At 43.8% G+C, this 17,916-nt stretch overlaps 1 protein-coding gene across 1 annotated transcript in view; it reads right to left on the minus strand.

Annotated features, from left to right (window-relative positions):
* The window catches only part of NXPH4 (neurexophilin 4), a 595,720-nt gene that overhangs the window by 442,918 nt on the left and 134,886 nt on the right, over window positions 1-17,916 (minus strand). The gene's annotated exons all lie outside the window — the stretch shown is intronic.

The raw sequence follows: 17,916 nt of genomic DNA on the forward strand, positions 1-17,916 counted from the left end.
ACACCTGAGTGACTGTAACTCTCTTAGTAACTTACAATAATCAGAATGGCAGTAAGGGTGCTGACACCTGAGTGACTGTAACTCTCTTAGTAACACAATAATCAGAATGGCAGTAAGGGGGTGTTGACACCTGAGTGACTGTAACTCTCTTAGTAACTTACAATAATCAGAATGGCAGTAAGGGGGTGCTGACACCTGAGTGACTGTAACTCTCTTAGTAACACAATAATCAGAATGGCAGTAAGGGGTGCTGACACCTGAGTGACTGTAACTCTCTTAGTAACTTACAATAATCAGAATGGCAGTAAGGGGTGCTGACACCTGAGTGACTGTAACTCTCTTAGTAACTTACAATAATCAGAATGGCAGTAAGGGGGTGCTGACACCTGAGTGACTGTAACTCTCTTAGTAACACAGTAATCAGAATGGCAGTAAGGGGGTGCTGACACCTGAGTGACTGTAACTCTCTTAGTAACTTACAATAATCAGAATGGCAGTAAGGGGGTGCTGACACCTGAGTGACTGTAACTCTCTTAGTAACTTACAATAATCAGAATGGCAGTAAGGGGTGCTGACACCTGAGTGACTGTAACTCTCTTAGTGACACAGTAATCAGAATGGCAGTAAGGGGGTGCTGACACCTGAGTGACTGTAACTCTCTTAGTAACTTACAATAATCAGAATGGCAGTAAGGGGGTGCTGACACCTGAGTGACTGTAACTCTCTTAGTAACTTACAATAATCAGAATGGCAGTAAGGGGGTGCTGACACCTGAGTGACTGTAACTCTCTTAGTGACACAGTAATCAGAATGGCAGTAAGGGGGTGCTGACACCTGAGTGACTGTAACTCTCTTAGTGACACAGTAATCAGAATGGCAGTAAGGGGGTGCTGACACCTGAGTGACTGTAACTCTCTTAGTAACTTACAATAATCAGAATGGCAGTAAGGGGGTGCTGACACCTGAGTGACTGTAACTCTCTTAGTAACTTACAATAATCAGAATGGCAGTAAGGGGTGTTGACATCTGAGTGGCTGTATCTCTCTTAGTAACATACAATAATCAGAATGGCAGTAAGGGGGTGCTGACACCTGAGTGACTGTAACTCTCTTAGGGACGCAGTAATCAGAATGGCAGTAAGGGGTTGCGGACACCTGAGTGACTGTAACTCTTAGTAACTTACAATAGTCAGAATGGCAGTAAGTGGGTGCTGACACCTGAGTGACTGTAAATCTCTTAGTGACACAGTAATCAGAATGGCAGTGAGGGGGTGCTGACACCTGAGTGACTGTCACTCTCTTAGTGACACAGTAATCAGAATGGCAGTAAGGGGGTGCTGACACCTGAGGGACTGTAACTCTCTTAGTGACACAGTAATCAGAATGGCAGTAAGGGGGTGCTGACACCTGAGTGACTGTAACTCTCTTAGTAACTTACAGTAATCAGAATGGCAGTAAGGGGGTGCTGACACCTGAGTGACTGTAACTCTCTTAGTGACACAGTAATCAGAATGGCAGTAAGGGGGTGCTGACACCTGAGTGACTGTAACTCTCTTAGTAACTTACAATAATCAGAATGGCAGTAAGGGTGTGCTGACACCTGTGTGACTGTAACTCTCTTAGTAACTTACAATAATCAGAATGGCAGTAAGGGGGTGTTGACACCTGAGTGACTGTAACTCTCTTAGTAACTTACAATAATCAGAATGGCAGTAAGGGGGTGTTGACACCTGAGTGACTGTAACTCTCTTAGTAACTTACAATAATCAGAATGGCAGTAAGGGGGTGTTGACATCTGAGTGGCTGTATCTCTCTTAGTGACACAGTAATGAGAATGGCAGTGAGGGGGTGCTGACACCTGAGTGACTGTCACTCTCTTAGTGACACAGTAATCAGAATGGCAGTAAGGGGGTGCTGACACCTGAGTGACTGTAACTCTCTTAGGGACGCAGTAATCAGAATGGCAGTAAGGGGTTGCTGACACCTGAGTGACTGTAACTCTCTTAGTGACACAGTAATCAGAATGACAGTAAGGGGGGTGTTGACACCTGAGTGATTGTAACTCTCTTAGTAACTTACAATAATCAGAATGGCAGTAAGGGGGTGCTGACACCTGAGTGACTGTAACTCTCTTAGTAATTTACTATAATCAGAATGGCAGTAAGGGTGTTGACACCTGAGTGATTGTAACTCTCTTAGTAACTTACAATAATCAGAATGGCAGTAAGGGGGTGCTGACACCTGAGTGACTGTAACTTTCTTAGTGACACAGTAATCAGAATGGCAGTAAGGGGGTGTTGACACCGGAGTGACTGTAACTCTCTTAGTAACTTACAATAATCAGAATGGCAGTAAGGGGGTGCTGACACCTGAGTGACTGTAACTCTCTTAGTGACACAGTAATCAGAATGGCAGTAAGGGGGTGATGACACCTCATTGATTGTAACTCTCTTAGTAACTTCCAATAATCAGAATGGCAGTAAGGGGGTGCTGACACCTGAGTGACTGTAACTCTCTTAGTAACTTACAGTAATCAGAATGGCAGTAAGTGGGTGCTGACACCTGAGTGACTATAACTCTCTTAGTGACACAGTAATCAGAACGTCAGTAAGGGGGTGCTGACACCTGCGTGACTGTAACTCTCTTAGTAACTTACAATAATCAGAATGGCAGTAAGGGGGTGCTGACACCTGAGTGACTGTAACTCTCTTAGTAACATACAATAATCAGAATGGCAGTAAGGGGGTGCTGACACCTGAGTGACTGTAACTCTCTTAGTAACTTACAATAATCAGAATGGCAGTAAGGGGTGCTGACACCTGAGTGACTGTAACTCTCTTAGTGACACAGTAATCAGAATGGCAGTAAGGGGGTGTTGACACCTGAGTGACTGTAACTCTCTTAGTAACTTACAGTAATCAGAATGGAAGTAAGGGGGTGCTGACACCTGAGTGACTGTAACTCTCTTAGTAATTTACAATAATCAGAATGGCAGTAAGGGGTGCTGACACCTGAGTGACTGTAACTCTCTTAGTAACACAATAATCAGAATGGCAGTAAGGGGTGCTGACACCTGAGTGACTGTAACTCTCTTAGTGCACAGCAATCAGAATGGCAGTAAGGGGGTGTTGACATCTGAGTGACTGTAACTCTCTTAGCGACACAGCAATCAGACTGGCAGTAAGGGGTGCTGACACCTGAGTGACTGTTACACTCTTAGTAACTTACAATAATCAGAATGGCAGTAAGGGGGTGTTGACACCTGAGTGACTGTAACTCTCTTAGTGGCACAGTAAACAGAATGGCAGTAAGGGGGTCCTGACACCTGAGTGACTGTAACTCTCTTAGTAACTTACAGTAATCAGAATGGCAGTAAGGGGGTGCTGACACCTGAGTGACTGTAACTCTCTTAGTAACACAATAATCAGAATGGCAGTAAGGGGGTGCTGACACCTGAGTGATTGTAACTTTCTTAGTGACACAGTAATCAGAATGGCAGTAAGGGGGTGCTGACACCTGAGTGACTGTAACTCTCTTAGTAACTTACAATAATAAGAATGACAGTAAGGGAGTGTTGACTCCTGAGTGACTGTAACTCTCTTAGTAACTTACAATCAGAATGGCAGTAAGGGGGTGCTGACACCTGAGTGACTGTAACTCTCTTAGTGACACAGTAATCAGAATGGCTGTAAGGGGTGCTGACACCTGAGTGGCTGTAACTCTGTTAGTAACTTTCAATAATCATAATGGCAGTAAGGGTGTGTTGACACCTGAGTGACTGTCACTCTCTTAGTGACACAGTAATCAGAATGGCAGTAAGGGGGTGCTGACCCCTGACTGACTGTAACTCTCTTAGTAACTTACAATAATCAGAATCAGAATGGCAGTAAGGGTGCTGACACCTGAGTGACTGTAACTCTCTTAGTAACTTACAAAAATCAGAATGGCAGTAAGGGGGTGTTGACACCTGAGTGACTGTAACTCTCTTAGTAACTTACAATAATCAGAAAGGCAGTAAGGGGTGTTGACATCTGAGTGGCTGTATCTCTCTTAGTAACATACAATAATCAGAATGGCAGTAAGGGGGTGCTGACACCTGAGTGACTGTAACTCTCTTAGTAACTTACAATAATCAGAATGGCAGTAAGGGGGTGCTGACACCTGAATGACTGTAACTCTCTTAGTAACTTACAATAATCAGAATGGCAGTAAGGGGGAGCTGACACCTGAGTGACTGTAACTCTCTTAGTAACTTACAATAATCAGAATGGCAGTAAGGGGTGTTGACATCTGAGTGGCTGTATCTCTCTTAATAACTTACAATAATCAGAATGCCAGTAAGGGGTGCTGACACCTGAGTGACTGTAACTCTCTTAGTAACATACAATAATCAGAATGGCAGTAAGGGGGTGCTGACACCTGAGTGACTGTAAATCTCTTAGTGACACAGTAATCAGAATGGCAGTGAGGGGGTGCTGACACCTGAGTGACTGTAACTCTCTTAGTAACACAGTAATCAGAATGGCTGTAAGGGGTGCTGACACCTGAGTGACTGTAACTCTCTTAGTAACTTACAATAATCAGAATGGCAGTAAGGGGGTGCTGACACCTGAGTGACTGTAACTCTCTTAGTAACACAGTAATCAGAATGGCAGTAAGGGGGTGTTGACACATGAGTGACTGTAACTCTCTTAGTAACTTACAATAATCAGAATGGCAGTAAGGGGTGCTGACACCTGAGTGACTGTAACTCTCTTAGTAACTTACAATAATCAGAATGGCAGTAAGGGGGTGCTGACACCTGAGTGACTGTAACTCTCTTAGTGACACAGTAATCAGAATGGCAGTAAGGGGGTGCTGACACCTGAGTGACTGTAACTCTTAGTAACACAATAATCAGAATGGCAGTAAGGGGTGCTGACACCTGAGTGACTGTAACTCTTTAGTAACTTACAATAATCAGAATGGCAGTAAGGGGGTGCTGACACCTGAGTGACTGTAACTCTCTTAGTAACTTACAATAATCAGAATGGCAGTAAGGGGGTGCTGACACCTGAGTGACTGTAACTCTCTTAGTAACTTACAATAATCAGAATGGCAGTAAGAGGGTGCTGACACCTGAGTGACTGTAACTCTCTTAGTGACACAGTAATCAGAATGGCAGTAAGGGGTGTTGACACATGAGTGACTGTAACTCTCTTAGTAACTTACAATAATCAGAATGGCAGTAAGGGGTGCTGACACCTGAGTGACTGTAACTCTCTTAGGGACACAGTAATCAGAATGGCAGTAAGGGGTGCTGACACCTGAGTGACTGTAACTCTCTTAGTAACTTACAATAATCAGAATGGCAGTAAGGGGTGCTGACACCTGAGTGACTGTAACTCTCTTAGTAACTTACAATAATCAGAATGGCAGTAAGGGTGCTGACACCTGAGTGACTGTAACTCTCTTAGTAACACAGTAATCAGAATGGCAGTAAGGGTGCTGACACCTGAGTGACTGTAACTCTCTTAGTAACTTACAATAATCAGAATGGCAGTAAGGGGTGCTGACACCTGAGTGACTGTAACTCTCTTAGTGACACAGTAATCAGAATGGCAGTAAGGGTGCTGACACCTGAGTGACTGTAACTCTCTTAGTAACTTACAATAATCAGAATGGCAGTAAGGGGGTGCTGACACCTGAGTGACTGTAACTCTCTTAGTAACACAATAATCAGAATGGCAGTAAGGGGGTGCTGACACCTGAGTGACTGTAACTCTCTTAGTAACACAATAATCAGAATGGCAGTAAGGGGTGCTGACACCTGAGTGACTGTAACTCTCTTAGTGACACAGTAATCAGAATGGCAGTAAGGGGTGCTGACACCTGAGTGACTGTAACTCTTAGTGACACAGTAATCAGAATGGCAGTAAGGTGCTGACACCTGAGTGACTGTAACTCTCTTAGTGACACATAATCAGAATGGCAGTAAGGGGTGCTGACACCTGAGTGACTGTAACTCTTAGTAACTTACAATAATCAGAATGCCAGTAAGGGGGTGTTGACACCAGAGTGACTGTAACTCTCTTAGTAACTTACAATAATAAGAATGGCAGTAAGGGGGTGCTGACACCTGAGTGACTGTAACTCTCTTAGTAACTTACAATAATCAGAATGGCAGTAAGGGGGTGTTGACACCTGAGTGACTGTAACTCTCTTAGTAACTTACAATAGTCAGAATGGCAGTAAGTGGGTGCTGACACCTGAGTGACTGTAACTCTCTTAGTGACACAGTAATCAGAATGTCAGTAAGGGGGTCCTGACACCTGAGTGACTGTAACTCTCTTAGTAACTTACAATAATCAGAATGGCAGTAAGGGGGTGCTGACACCTGAGTGACTGTAACTCTCTTAGTAACTCACAATAATCAGAATGGCAGTAAGTGAGTGCTGACACATGAGTGACTGTAACTCTCTTAGTAACTTACAGTAATCAGAATGGCAGTAAGGTGCTGACACCTGAGTGACTGTAACTCTCTTAGTAACTTACAATAATCAGAATGGCAGTAAGGGGTGCTGACACCTGAGTGACTGTAGCTCTCTTAGGGACGCAATAATCAGAATAGCAGTAAGGGGGTGCTGACACCTGAGTGACTGTAACTCTCTTAGTAACTTACAATAATCAGAATGGTAGTAAGGGGGTGCAGACACCTGAGTGACTGTAACTCTCTTAGTAACTTACAATAATCAGAATGGCAGTGAGGGGGTGCTGACACCTGAGTGACTGTCACTCTCTTAGTGACACAGTAATCAGAATGGCAGTGAGGGGGTGCTGACACCTGAGTGACTGTAACTCTCTTAGTAACTTACAATAATCAGAATGGCAGTAAGGGGGTGCTGACACCTGAGTGACTGTAACTCTCTTAGTAACTTACAATAATCAGAATGGCAGTAAGGGGGTGTTGACACCTGAGTGACTGTAACTCTCTTAGTAACTCACAATAATCAGAATGGCAGTAAGGGAGTGCTGACACATGAGTGACTGTAACTCTCTTAGTAACTTACAGTAATCAGAATGGCAGTAAGGGGGTGTTGACACCTGAGTGACTGTAACTCTCGTGGTGACACAATAATCAGAATGGCAGTAAGTGAGTGCTGACACATGAGTGACTGTAACTCTCTTAGTAACTTACAGTAATCAGAATGGCAGTAAGGGGGTGCTGACACCTGAGTGACTGTAACTCTCTTAGTGACACAGTAATCAGAATGGGAGTAAGGGGGTGCTGACACCTGAGTGACTGTAACTCTCTTAGTAACTTATAATAATCATAATGGCAGTAAGGGTATGCTGACACCAGAGTGTCTGTCACTCTCTTAGTGACACAGTAATCAGAATGGCAGTAAGTGGGTGCTGACACCTGAGTGACTATAACTCTCTTAGTGACACAGTAATCAGAACGTCAGTAAGGGGGTGCTGACACCTGCGTGACTGTAACTCTCTTAGTGACACAGTTCTCAGAATGGCAGTAAGGGGGTGCTGACACCTGAGTGACTGTAACTCTCTTAGTAACACCCAATAAACAGAATGGCAGTAAGGGGGTGCTGACACCTGAGTGACTGTAACTCTCTTAGTAACACAATAATCAGAATGGCAGTAAGGGTGCTGACACCTGAGTGACTCCAACTCTCTTAGTGGCTTACAGTAATCAGAATGGCAGTAAGGGGGTGGTGACACCTGAGTGACTGTAACTCTCTTAGTGACACAATAATCAGAATGGCAGTAAGGGGTGCTGACACCTGAGTGACTGTAACTCTCTTAGTAACACAGTAATCAGAATGGCAGTAAGGGGTGCTGACACCTGAGTGACTGTAACTCTCTTAGTAACACAATAATCAGAATGGCAGTAAGGGTGCTGACACCTGAGTGACTGTAACTCTCTTAGTAACTTACAATAATCAGAATGGCAGTAAGGGGTGCTGACACCTGAGTGACTGTAACTCTCTTAGTAACTTACAATAATCAGAATGGCAGTAATGGGGTGCTGACACCTGAGTGACTGTAACTCTCTTAGTAACATACAATAATCAGAATGGCAGTAAGGGGGTGTTGACACCTGAGTGACTGTAACTCTCTTAGTAACTTACAATAATCAGAATGGCAGTAAGGGGTGCTGACACCTGAGTGACTGTAACTCTCTTAGTAACTTACAATAATCAGAATGGCAGTAAGGGGTGCTGACACCTGAGTGACTGTAGCTCTCTTAGTAACTTACAATAATCAGAATGGCAGTAAGGGGTGCTGACACCTGAGTGACTGTAACTCTCTTAGTAACTTACAATAATCAGAATGGCAGTAAGGTGGTGCTGACACCTGAGTGACTGTAACTCTTAGTGAGACAGTAATGAGAACGGGAGTAAGGGGGTGCAGACACCTGAGTGACTGTAACTCTCTTAGTAACACAATAATCAGAATGGCAGTAAGGGGGTGCTGACACCTGAGTGACTGTAACTTTCTTAGTGACACAGTAATCAGAATGGCAGTAAGGGGTGCTGACACCTGAGTGACTGTAACTCTCTTAGTAACACAATAATCAGAATGGCAGTAAGGGGTGCTGACACCTGAGTGACTGTAGCTCTCTTAGTAACACAATAATCAGAATGGCAGTAAGGGGGTGCTGACACCTGAGTGACTGTAACTCTCTTAGTAACTTACAATAATCAGAATGGCAGTAAGGGTGCTGACACCTGAGTGACTGTAACTCTCTTAGTAACACAATAATCAGAATGGCAGTAAGGGGTGTTGACACCTGAGTGACTGTAACTCTCTTAGTAACTTACAGTAATCAGAATGGCAGTAAGGGGGTGCTGACACCTGAGTGACTGTAACTCTCTTAGTAACTTACAATAATCAGAATGGCAGTAAGGGGTGATGACACCTGAGTGACTGTAACTCTCTTAGTAACTTACAATAATCAGAATGGCAGTAAGGGGTGTTGACACCTGAGTGACTGTAACTCTCTTAGTAACTTACAATAATCAGAATGGCAGTAAGGGGGTGCTGACACCTGAGTGACTGTAACTCTCTTAGTAACTTACAATAATCAGAATGGCAGTAAGGGGTGCTGACACCTGAGTGACTGTAACTCTCTTAGTAACACAATAATCAGAATGGCAGTAAGGGGGTGCTGACACCAGAGTGACTGTAACACTCTTAGTAACTTACAATAACCAGAATGGCAGTAAGGGGCTGCTGACACATGAGTGACTGTAACTCTCTTAGTAACTTACAATAATCAGAATGGCAGTAAGGGGTGATGACACCTGAGTGACTGTAACTCTCTTAGTAACTTACAATAATCAGAATGGCAGTAAGGGGTGTTGACACCTGAGTGACTGTAACTCTCTTAGTAACTTACAATAATCAGAATGGCAGTAAGGGTGCTGACACCTGAGTGACTGTAACTCTCTTAGTAACACAGTAATCAGAATGGCAGTAAGGGTGCTGACACCTGAGTGACTGTAACTCTCTTAGTAACTTACAATCAGAATGGCAGTAAGGGGTGCTGACACCTGAGTGACTGTAACTCTCTTAGTAACACAGTAATCAGAATGACAGTAAGGGGGTGTTGACAACTGAGTTACGGTAACTCTCTTAGTAACTTACAATAATCAGAATGGCAGTAAGGGGGTGCTGACACCTCAGTGATTGTAACTCTCGCAGTAACTTACAATAATCAGAATGGCAGTAAGGGGGTGTTGACCCCTGAGTGACTCTAACTCTCTTAGTAACACAGTAATCAGAATGGCAGTAAGGGAGTGCTGACACCTGAGTGACTGTAACTCTCTTAGTGACACAGTAATCAGAATGGCAGTAAGGGGGTGCTGACACCTGAGTGACTGTAACTCTCTTAGTAACTTACAATAATCAGAATGGTACTAAGGGGATGCTAACACCTGAGTGACTGTAACTCTCTTAGTGACACAGTAATCAGAATGGCAGTAAGGTGGTGGTGACACCTGAGTGACTGTAACTCTCTTAGTGACACAGTAATCAGAATGGCAGTAAGAGGGTGCTGACACCTGAGTGACTGTAACTCTCTTAGTGACACAGTAATCAGAATGGCAGTAAGAGGGTACTGACACCTGAGTGACTGTAACTCTCTTAGTGACACAGTAATCAGAATGGCAGTAAGGGGGTGCTGACACCTGAGTGACTGTAACTCTCTTAGTGACACAGTAATCAGAATGGCAGTAAGGGGGTGATGACACCTGAGTGACTGTAACTCTCTTAGTAACTTACAATAATCAGAATGGCAGTAAGGGGGTGCTGACACCTGAGTGACTGTAACTCTCTTAGTAACTAGCAATAATCAGAATGGAAGTAAGGGGGTGCTGACACCTCATTGATTGTAACTCTCTCAGTAACTTCCAATAATCATAATGGCAGTAAGGGGGTGTTGACACCTGAGTGACTGCAACTCTCATAGTGACACAGTAATCAGAACGTCAGTAAGGGTGTGCTGACACCTGCGTGACTGTAACTCTCTTAGTAACTTACAATAATCAGAATGGCAGTAAGGGGGTTGTGACACCTGAGTGACTGTAACTCTCTTAGTAACTTACAATAATCAGAATGGCAAGAAGGGGGTGTTGACAACTGAGTGACTGTAACTCTCTTAGTAACTTACAATAATCAGAATGGCACTAAGGTGGTGCTGACACCTGAGTGACTGTAACTTTCTTAGTGACACAGTAATCAGAATGGCAGTAAGGTGGTACTGACACCGGAGTGACTGTAACTCTCTTAGTGACACAGTAATCAGAATGGCAGTAAAAGGGTGCTGACACCTGAGTGACTGCAACTCTCATAGTGACACAGTAATCAGAATGGCAGTAAAGGGGTGCTGACACCTGAGTGACTGTAACTCTCTTAGTGACACAGTAATCAGAATGGCAGTAAGGGGGTGCTGACAACTGAGTGACTGTAACTCTCTTAGTAACTTACAATAATCAGAATGTCAGTAAGGGGGTGCTGACACCTGAGTGACTGCAACTCTCTTAGTATCTTACAATAATCAGAATGGCAGTAAGGGGGTGCTGACACCTGAGTGACTGTAACTCTCTTAGTAACTTACAATAATCAGAATGGCAGTAAGGGGGTGTTGATACCTGAGTGACTGTAACTCTCTTAGTAACTTACAATAATCAGAATGGCACTAAAAGGGTGCTGACACCTGAGTGACTGTAACTCTCTTAGTGGCACAGTAATCAGAATGGCAGTAAGGGGGTACTGACACCTGAGTGACTGTAACTCTCTTAGTAATGTACAATAATCAGAATGGCAGTAAGTGGGTGCTGACACCTGAGTGACAGTAACTCTCTTAGTAACTTACAATAATCAGAATGGCAGTAAGAGGATGCTGACACCTGAGTGACTGTAACTCTCTTAGTAACTTACAATAATCAGAATGGCAGTAAGGGGGTGCTGACACCTGAGTGACTGTAACTCTCTTAGTAACTTAAAATAATCAGAATGGCAGTAAGGGGGTGCTGACACCTGAGTGACTGTAACTCTCTTAGTAACTTACAATAATCAGAATGGCAGTAAGGGGGTGATGACACCTGAGTGACTGTAACTCTCTTAGTAACTTACAATAATCAGAATGGCAGTAAGGGGGTGTTGACACCTGAGTGACTTTAACTCTCTTAGTAACTTACAATAATCAGAATGGCAGTAAGGGGTGTTGACACCTGAGTGACTGTAACTCTCTTAGTAACTTACAATAATCAGAATGGCAGTAAGGGGGTGCTGACACCTGAGTGACTGTAACTTTCTTAGTGACACAGTAATCAGAATGGCAGTAAGGGGGTGTTGACACCTGAGTGACTGTAACTCTCTTAGTAACTTACAGTAATCAGAATGGCAGTAAGGGGGTGCTGACACCTGAGTGACTGTAACTCTCTTAGTAATTTACAATAATCAGAATGGCAGTAAGGGGGTGTTGACATCTGAGTGACTGTAACTCTCTTAGCGACACAGTAATCAGAATGGCAGTAAGGGGGCGTTGACACCTGAGTGACTGTAACTCTCTTAGTAACTTACAATAATCAGAATGGTACTAAGGGGATGCTAACACCTGAGTGACTGTAACTCTCTTGGTGACACAGTAATCAGACTGGCAGTAAGGGGTGCTGACACCTGAGTGACTGTAACTCTCGTAGTGACACAGTAATCAGAATGGCAGTAAGGGGGTGGTGACACCTGAGTGACTGTAACTCTCTTAGTGACACAGTAATCAGAATGGTAGTAAAGGGGTGCTGGCACCTGAGTGACTGTAACTCTCTTAGTGACACAGTAATCAGAATGGCAGTAAGAGGGTACTGACACCTGAGTGACTGTAACTCTCTTAGTGACACAGTAATCAGAATGGCAGTAAGGGGGTGCTGACACCTGAGTGACTGTAACTCTCTTAGTGACACAGTAATCAGAATGGCAGTAAGGGGGTGCTGACACCTGAGTGACTGTAACTCTCTTAGTAACTAGCAATAATCAGAATGGAAGTAAGGGGGTGCTGACACCTCATTGATTGTAACTCTCTCAGTAACTTCCAATAATCATAATGGCAGTAAGGGGGTGTTGACACCTGAGTGACTGTAACTCTCTTAGTAACTTACAGTAATCAGAATGGCAGTAAGTGGGTGCTGACACCTGAGTGACTGTAACTCTCTTAGTAACTTACAATAATCAGAATGGCAGTAAGGGGGTGCTGACACCTGAGTGACTGTAACTCTCTTAGTAACTTACAATAATCAGAATGGCAAGAAGGGGGTGTTGACAACTGAGTGACTGTAACTCTCTTAGTAACTTACAATAATCAGAATGGCACTAAGGTGGTGCTGACACCTGAGTGACTGTAACTTTCTTAGTGACACAGTAATCAGAATGGCAGTAAGGTGGTACTGACACCGGAGTGACTGTAACTCTCTTAGTGACACAGTAATCAGAATGGCAGTAAAAGGGTGCTGACACCTGAGTGACTGCAACTCTCATAGTGACACAGTAATCAGAATGGCAGTAAAGGGGTGCTGACACCTGAGTGACTGTAACTCTCTTAGTAACTTACAATAATCAGAATGGCAGTAAGGGGGTGCTGACACCTGAGTGACTGTAACTCTCTTAGTAACTTACAATAATCAGAATGGCAGTAAGGGGGTGCTGACACCTGAGTGACTGTAACTCTCTTAGTAACTTACAATAATCAGAATGGCAGTAAGGGGGTGTTGACACATGAGTGACTGTAACTCTCTTAGTAACTTACAATAATCAGAATGGCAGTAAGGGGGTGCTGACACCTGAGTGACTGTAACTCTCTTAGTAACTTACAATAATCAGAATGGCAGTAAGGGGTGCTGACACCTGAGTGACTGTAGCTCTCTTAGGGACGCAATAATCAGAATAGCAGTAAGGGGTTGCGGACACCTGAGTGACTGTAACTCTCTTAGTGACACAGTAATCAGAATGACAGTAAGGGGGGTGTTGACACCTGAGTGATTGTAACTCTCTTAGTAACTTACAGTAATCAGAATGGCAGTAAGGGGGTGCTGACACCTGAGTGACTGTAACTCTCTTAGTAACTTACAATAATCATAATGGCAGTAAGGGTGTGCTGACACCTTAATGACTGTCACTCTCTTAGTAACACAATAATCAGAATGGCAGTAAGGGGTGCTGACACCAGAGTGACTGTAACACTCTTAGTAACTTACAATAACCAGAATGGCAGTAAGGGGTGCTGACACCTGAGTGACTGTAACTCTCTTAGTGACACAGTAATCAGACTGGCAGTAAGGGGTGCTGACACCTGAGTGACTGTAACTCTTTAGTAACACAATAATCAGAATGGCAGTAAGGGGTGCTGACACCTGAGTGACTGTAACTCTCTTAGTGACACAGTAATCAGAATGGCAGTAAGGGGTGCTGACACTTGAGTGACTGTAACTCTCTTAGGGACGCAGTAATCAGAATGGCAGTAAGGGGGTGCTGACACCTGAGTGACTGTAACTGTCTTAGTGACTCAGTAATCAGAATGGCAGTAAGGTGGTGCTGACACCTGAGTGACTGCAACTCTCATAGTGACACAGTAATCAGAATGGCAGTATAGGGGTGCTGACACCTGAGTGACTGTAACTCTCTTAGTAACTTACAATAATCAGAATGGCAGTAAGGGGTGCTGACACCTGAGTGACTGTAACTCTCTTAGTAACTTACAATAATCAGAATGGCAGTATGGGGGTGCTGACACATGAATGACTGTAACTCTCTTAGTGACACAGTAATCAGAATGGCAATAAGGGGTTGCTGACACCTGAGTGATGTAACTCTCTTAGTAACTTACAATAATCAGAATGGCAGTAAGGGGGTGTTGACACATGAGTGACTGTAACTCTCTTAGTAACTTACAATAATCAGAATGGCAGTAAGGGGTGCTGACACCTGAGTGACTGTAACTCTCTTAGGGACGCAGTAATCAGAATGGCAGTAAGGGGTGCTGACACCTGAGTGACTGTAACTCTCTTAGTGACACAGTAATCAGAATGGCAGTAAGGGGGTGCTGACACCTGACTGACTGTAGCTCTCTTAGTGACACAGTAATCAGAATGGCAGTAAGGTGGTGCTGACACCTGAGTGACTATAACTCTCTTAGTGACACAGTAATCAGAATGGGAGTAAGAGGGTGCTGACACCTGAGTGACTGTAACTCGCTTAGTAACTTATAATAATCATAATGGCAGTAAGGGGTGCTGACACCTGAGTGACTGTAACTCTCGTAGTGACACAATAATCAGAATGGCAGTAAGGGGGTGCTGACAACTGAGTGACTGTAACTCTCTTAGTAACTTACAATAATCAGAATGGCAGTAAGGGGGGTTTGACACCTGAGTGACTGTACCTGTCTTAGTAACATACAATAATCAGAATGGCAGTAAGGGGGTGCTGACACCTGAGTGACTGTACCTCTCTTAGTAACTTACAATAATCAGAATGGCAGTAAGGGGATGTTGACACCTGAGTGACTGTAACTCTCTTAGTAACTTACAATAATCAGAATGGCAGTAAGGGGTGATGACACCTGAGTGACTGTAACTCTCTTAGTAACTTACAATAATCAGAATGGCAGTAAGGGGGTGCTGACACCTGAGTGACTGTAACTCTCTTAGTAACTTACAATAATCAGAATGGTAGTAAGGGGGTGCAGACACCTGAGTGACTGTAACTCTCTTAGTAACTTACAATAATCAGAATGGCAGTAAGGGGGAGCTGACACCTGAGTGACTGTAACTCTCTTAGTAACACAATAATCAGAATGCCAGTAACGGGGTGCTGACACCTGAGTGACTGTAACTCTCTTAGTAACTTACAATAATCAGAATGGCAGTAAGGGGGTGCTGACACCTGAGTGACTGTAACTCTCTTAGTAACTTACAATAATCAGAATGGCAGTAAGGGGTGTTGACACCTGAGTGACTGTAACTTTCTTAGTAACGCAGTAATCAGAATGGCAGTAAGGGGGTGTTGACACCTGAGTGACTTTAACTCTCTTAGTAACTTACAATAATCAGAATGGCAGTAAGGGGTGTTGACACCTGAGTGACTGTAACTCTCTTAGTAACTTACAATAATCAGAATGGCAGTAAGGGGGTGCTGACACCTGAGTGACTGTAACTCTCTTAGTGACACAGTAATCAGAATGGCAGTAAGGGGGTGCTGACACCTGAGTGACTGTAACTCTCTTAGTGACACAGTAATCAGAATGGCAGTAAGGGGGTGCTGACACCTGAGTGACTGTAACTCTCTTAGTAACTTACAATAATCAGAATGGCAGTAAGGGGTGCTGACACCTGAGTGACTGTAACTCTCTTAGTGACACAGTAATCAGAATGGCAGTAAGGGGGTGCTGACACCTGAGTGACTGTAACTCTCTTAGTAACTTACAATAATCAGAATGGCAGTAAGAAGGTGCTGACACCTGAGTGACTGTAACTCTCTTAGTAACTTACAGTAATCAGAATGGCAGTAAGTGGGTGCTGACACCTGAGTGACTATAACTCTCTTAGTGACACAGTAATCAGAACGTCAGTAAGGGGGTGACACCTGAGTGACTGTAACTCTCTTAGTGACACAATAATCAGAATGGCAGTAAGGGGTGCTGACACCTGAGTGACTGTAACTCTCTTAGTAACACAGTAATCAGAATGGCAGTAAGGGGTGCTGACACCTGAGTGACTGTAACTCTCTTAGTAACACAATAATCAGAATGGCAGTAAGGGGGTGCTGACACCTGAGTGACTGTAACTCTCTTAGTAACACAGTAATCAGAATGGCAGTAAGGGGGTGCTGACACCTGAGTGACTGTAACTCTCTTAGTAACACAATAATCAGAATGGCAGTAAGGGGGTGCTGACACCTGAGTGACTGTAACTCTCTTAGTAACTTACAATAATCAGAATGGCAGTAAGGGGTGACACCTGAGTGACTGTAACTCTCTTAGTAACTTACAATAATCAGAATGGCAGTAAGGGGTGCTGACACCTGAGTGACTGTAACTCTTAGTAACACAATAATCAGAATGGCAGTAAGGGTGCTGACACCTGAGTGACTGTAACTCTCTTAGTGACACAGTAATCAGAATGGCAGTAAGGGGTGCTGACACCTGAGTGACTGTAACTCTCTTAGTGACACAGTAATCAGAATGGCAGTAAGGGGTGCTGACACCTGAGTGACTGTAACTCTCTTAGTAACACAATAATCAGAATGGCAGTAAGGGGTGCTGACACCTGAGTGACTGTAACTCTCTTAGTAACACAATAATCAGAATGGCAGTAAGGGGGTGCTGACACCTGAGTGACTGTAACTCTCTTAGTAACTTACAATAATCAGAATGGCAGTAAGAGGGTGCTGACACCTGAGTGACTGTAACTCTGTTAGTAACTTACAATAATCAGAATGGCAAACGCCGTGCTGACACCTCAGTGACTGTAACTCTCTTAGTAACTTACAATAATCAGAATGGCAGTAAGGGGTGCTGACACCTGAGTGACTGTAACTCTCTTAGTAACTTACTATAATCAGAATGGCAGTAAGGGGTGTTGACACCTGAGTGACTGTAACTCTCTTAGTAACTTACAATAATCAGAATGGCAGTAAGGGGGTGCTGACACCTGAGTGACTGTAACTCTCTTAGTGACACAGTAATCAGAATGGCAGTAAGGGGATGCTGACATCTGAGTGACAGTAACTCTCTTAGTAACTTACTATAATCAGAATGGCAGTAAGTGGGTGCTGACACCTGAGTGGCTGTAACTCTCTTAGTGACACAGTAATCAGAATGGCTGTAAGGGGTGCTGACACCTGAGTGGCTGTAACTCTGTTAGTAACTTTCAATAATCATAATGGCAGTAAGGGTGTGTTGACACCTGAGTGGCTGTCACTCTCTTAGTGACACAGTAATCAGAATGGCAATAAGGGGTTGCTGACACCTGAGTGATGTAACTCTCTTAGTAACTTACAATAATCAGAATGGCAGTAAGAGGGTGTTGACACCTGAGTGACTGTAACTCTCTTAGTAACTTACAATAATCAGAATGGCAGTAAGGGGGTGCTGACACCTGAGTGACTGTAACTCTCTTAGTAACTTACAATAATCAGAATGGCAGTAAGGGCGTGCTGACACCTGAGTGATTGTAACTTTCTTAGTGACACAGTAATCAGAATGGCAGTAAGGGGGTGCTGACACCTGAGTGACTGTAACTCTCTTAGTGACACAGTAATCAGAATGGCAGTAAGGGGGTGCTGACACCTGAGTGACTGTAACTCTCTTAGTAACTTACAATAATCAGAATGGCAGTAAGGGGGTGCTGACACCTGAGTGATT

The sequence above is a fragment of the Protopterus annectens genome, chromosome 9.part0 (assembly GCF_019279795.1).
Source record: "Protopterus annectens isolate FY-2018-M chromosome 9.part0, PAN1.0, whole genome shotgun sequence".
NCBI lineage: Eukaryota > Metazoa > Chordata > Ceratodontiformes > Protopteridae > Protopterus > Protopterus annectens.